The sequence below is a fragment of the Protopterus annectens genome, chromosome 4.part0 (genome assembly GCF_019279795.1).
Source record: "Protopterus annectens isolate FY-2018-M chromosome 4.part0, PAN1.0, whole genome shotgun sequence".
In the NCBI taxonomy this organism is placed as follows: Eukaryota; Metazoa; Chordata; order Ceratodontiformes; family Protopteridae; genus Protopterus; species Protopterus annectens.
This window is the reverse complement of record NC_056733.1, coordinates 1514449306-1514454305: the sequence shown is the minus strand read 5'-3', so window position 1 is coordinate 1514454305 and position 5000 is coordinate 1514449306.

Sequence of the window (5000 nt, the reverse complement as noted above, 5' to 3'; positions counted from 1 at the left end):
GCCCCCTTCCCCAATGTTGTGCGACCCTGGAGTTGATATATATAGTTAGGGTGGGGTGGGGGGCACAGCCCCCCACATTGGGGGGTGTGGGGGGTGAAGCCCCCCACCTAAAATGTTTGTCGATCAAATGAACTGTCGACCAAATAAACAGTCGATCATATGAACTGTCGACCAAGTCATATAGACCCATATATATATATATATATATATATATATATATATATATATATATATATATATATATATATATATATATATATCTAAATGTGTATGTGTGTATACGCATATATATCAGATAAATAGCATCTAAAAAATAAAGACGAGTTACAATGCTGCAAAGATATAGGGGCAGCGTGGGGTATTTAGAGAAACAGTGTAACTGTACATGACAACATTTAGTAGACACCAGGTCAAGTAATATAGGAAAAATATGTGTTAAGCAGTGCATGCAAATGGCAGTATAATGACAAATAAATGAATTTCAACATGCTAATGACAACAACCATTTCTTCATTTAAATATATGGTTGCTAATGAAAGCAAACATATATTCAAATGAAGAAATCAAATTTAGAAACTTACAAAACTAATATAATGAGCTGAAAAGATCAGCTACAGTGAACATCATTAGTTGATTTACAAATGTATTTGTTACACTAAGATGCTGAGAGTAGTATCTACTCTAATTAGTCATCATGTTAGTGACTGCCTTGTAAGACTGTATTTACAGTGTTGCACGTTGATACCCACCATATTGTAGAAGAATCCACCTGCAGCAGACATAACATCACTTCTATTATTTGATAATTGTCAAAATCTATTATGAGGACAGAAACATTTTATAAATGTTAGTAGATATATGCCTTCCGTCCTCATCCCCTGTACATCATTTTATAAATGTTAGTAGATATATGCCTTCCGTCCTCATACCCTGTAGATATGACAATTTGTGCAGCAGTAACCTTCCTTAGTAATCAGAGCTATAGCTACTTTAGCTGTCATCCATGGAAGTTCCTCCAGCCTAGCACTACCTCAACCTATGGCAGAAGCAGAGAAGAAGTCAGGTCAAAAGTTGTCAGTGGGACTGGATGAGGGAATACACCGGGTGATACGCTAGTCATTGACACTCATTTGTGTAATCCCTAGTGTACACCTGCACAGCTTTTAGCCAGAATGATGAATTGATAGCATATTGTGTATTTCCTCTTACCAGTGATAGTGGAATGTTGTTATTGGCTTACAGTCAGGGGTAAGGGGTACAGGGGACTTATCTCCTGCAATAAAAAAAAAAAAGCTTTCTCCAGCGATTTTTTTTTCTCCTGAATGTGAATTTTAATTTTATTGTGTGCGATAATCACAAATCAGTTTCATACTTCTGAGGAGATGATGAGTAAAATATTTTCTAGCTCTGTCAAAGAAGCAGTGCCTAATCCACTTTTCTAGGCCACAACAAGGAGAGTATACAGAAGAACTGATGCATGCAACAGCATACACAGGCTGCGCATAGTGCATTGATTGGACACACTGTTGACCAGACATTAGCCTTTTCATACAGTCCAGGATGCCCCCCTCCCCATTGTAGAAGGAGGTAGTAGTCCACAAAAAGCACAAAAGCTGACAGTCCAAAAAAGAGCCAAAAAGAGTGGACTGTTGAGGGTAAGGAAGAAATTATGTATCGTTACTATTAAGCAAGAAGCCCAGGATTTCCAGGTAGTGGATATTTAGAAAGATTAAGAGAGAAATAAGAGGAAAGAAAAATACCTGCACAAGAAAAATTATCAAAAGCTTCAAATGCAAATTTGCATTAGTTAATACAACAAAGACATGAAAAACATTACATAGACAAACTTTGGGCCGCCTCAAAAAAGAAGCAGCTGAGGAAGTGTGAAAATATAAAGAACAAAACACAGAGATTTTAAAGGTATAGAAAGGAAACATGGACATGGAAAAGAGAAAGAAATCTGATATGGTACAACATTTATACAAAGATGAAAGTCAAACTAATCAATACCAAGAAAGCAACTCTAAAGATATTTGAAGATGAATACAGGCAAACGCACCCAGATATGAAAAATTTCACAATACAAAAAAAAAAATGAGGACTATATGGGATGAATGTAGAACAGATGATTAGTAAGGCAAAAGTTGAATTAATAGAAACTGAAGTTGTGGAATGCCTGCAAAATGAAGGATTTAGTTTAGAAAGTTCAACTCAGGTAATAAAAGTCATGGCATGTTAGAACAATAATGAGTCCCCGAATTAAGGAGAAATAGTTGGAGAAGGAGATATCTTAAGAAGAAATATTGACACGGGAAGAAAAAAAGAGATTAAATATCATGCAATATTTATGAAAAGAAGAAAACAATCAATAATAATAAAGCAGCACCAAAGATATTTGAAGGAATATACAGGCAAATGTACCCATATATGAAAAATTTCACAATACAAAAAAAAAAAAAAAAACAAATGGAGAAAGTAGGAAAGAGTATTAGTAAAGGAGAAGTTAAAAAAAATAGATATTGAAGTTATGGATTACATGTGAAGTGAAAGATTTAGTGTAGAAAATGCAACTCAGGCAATGTCACAGCATGATGGCACAACGAGTCCCCAAACAAAAGAGAAACAGGTGGAGTGGGAAGCATCTGATGATTTGCCACATGATGATGCTCTGGAGCCTTCAGTAGGAAACCTAAAAAAAAAAGTTAATTTGGAGTTGCAAAGCAAGGGAAGGAGCAGGGAATTGCATCAACTCTGATGCAGGTCATTTTCTGGAGTAATGGGCCAATGAGATCCCATATGAAGGCAGATGAAGCAAGTTGTAGCTGAAGAGGTTATGTCAAAGGAAGACATTCTGAAACTTTTTGTAGAATACCCACACAAGCAGCGAGCAAATAATTTACTCTCAGTTTAGAAGAAAATAATCTTAGGGAAGATTTGCTTGATTTAATAGAGCTGGATAGACATATTAAGAATGATGTAAGCAATAGATTTCAGAAAGTAAATAATACCCAAACTGTAAGAAGTCTGATAAAGCAAATGAGTGCAGTAATCGGGACTATTAACAAAAATGTGTGTGATATAAGATAAGTAAATAAGATATATTACTGTGCAGCTAAATTAATAACAGATGAAGTCTTACTCCAAAAGCACAGAGCAATAAGGAATGGAAAGGAAGAAATAATATGCCATGATGGAAGCATTGAATAGAGAAAACTATAAAGCAATTAACATAAGAAGTGTCACTGTTGGAAGAATATAGAAGAGGAAACAGATCAACAAAAAACAATTAGAAAATAGATGTTGTAAAAACAGGTCTATATCACTTTGTCGAAATGGCAGAAGTTCAACCACCATACGTTCGAACTTCTAACCTCGAAGTGCAAAACCATCGAAGGCTTAGAACAGCAATTTTTTTTTCCCAGGGAAAAAAATTGCTGTTCCAAGAAACACACACACAACACAAGCACACCAAAAAACAGCAATCCACACACATACACTTAAAATCCTACATCTAACCCTACACTAAACTGTACATACACTACTATCTATCCATTTACCTTAACCCAAACCCTAACCCTAAGGTCCGTCACTATCGCACACTCACCTGACCAATGCCCTAACCCTAACTCACCTATCCCGCCGTAACCCTAAAGTCTGTCACTATCGCACACCCACCTCACCCGCGCACTAACCCTAACTCACCTAACCTATGCCCTAACCCTAACGTCCACACAATCGCACACTTACTTGAACCTGACCCGTAACTTTCCACCACAGTGCTGAAAATCACAAAGCCACAGAAACGGCCCACTAAATTCTTTCCTTGGGAAAGAATTTGGTGTTCCACTTTGCGATAATCAGTTTTTGAACTTCACAGTTCGAACATATGGTGTTCTAACTGCTGAAGTTTCGACTAACTGATAGGAACCCAGTAAAAACAACGCACAATATTAGAGCAGACCAGAATCTATCATACACTATTGTAAATAATAAACTAAAGATATCAGCACAGGCAGAACAATTTAGAAGACATGCAGATAAATATAAATGAAAAGTACAAAATAAGCAATTCACTGATGATGCAAAAAACTTTTATAGAGAACTGAAACAAGCAAAGGGAGTAGAAACACCACTAAAGAAAGATTAAATAGACACATTTTGGAAGAATATTTATGAAGATTCTGTGGAACATAACAAAGATGTGGAATGGAGAGAAAAAATATAAGAAATAGTAAGGAGTTCAAATGAGATGAAATAACGGCCAGAGAAAGTGAATCAAAATTCCAAAAAGCTTCTAACTAGAAAACCACAACTCAGATGTAGTACCTAAACTTCTGGCTAAAAATATTAACACAAATACTTAACACAAATATTTAACCCTAAATAAGAATTATTTATATGCACATTCTGAACAGATAACAACCTGGTTAACAACGGGAAAGAAGATAATCCCATTTAAGAGTGACCAAGTAAGCCATCCTAAAAACTACAGACCAATAATTTACAAACTATATAGTGAAATTAATGAAGACAGAGATTATAGTCATTTAGAAGAAACCTCAATTATGGCAGTAGACCAAAAGGGTAATAAAAGAAAGTGATATGGAATAAAGGATGGTGTGTTGCTAAATAAAGCCATACTAAAGAATTGTCAAAAGGGGAGGAATCTAAGTATGGCATGGCTAGACTACAAAGAGCATTTGACAGCATCCTACATTCATGATTAAAGGAATGCTTACAAATGCATAACATACATCTTAAAGTGATCACTTACATTACAGTGACTATGAAACAGTGGCAAACCACTGTGCAATTAAGCCATGACAAAGGGCAAATTATTGTACTAGGGATATAAAATTAAAGGTGGATTTTCCAGGGTGGGTCTTTGTCATAGCTATTGTTTTGTATTTTTTTTAACCCATTAAGCTGTTTACATAACAGATTAGGTCTTGGTTACAGTTTCACTCCCAGAAAATAACCTTTCTTAAAGGCTTTGCATC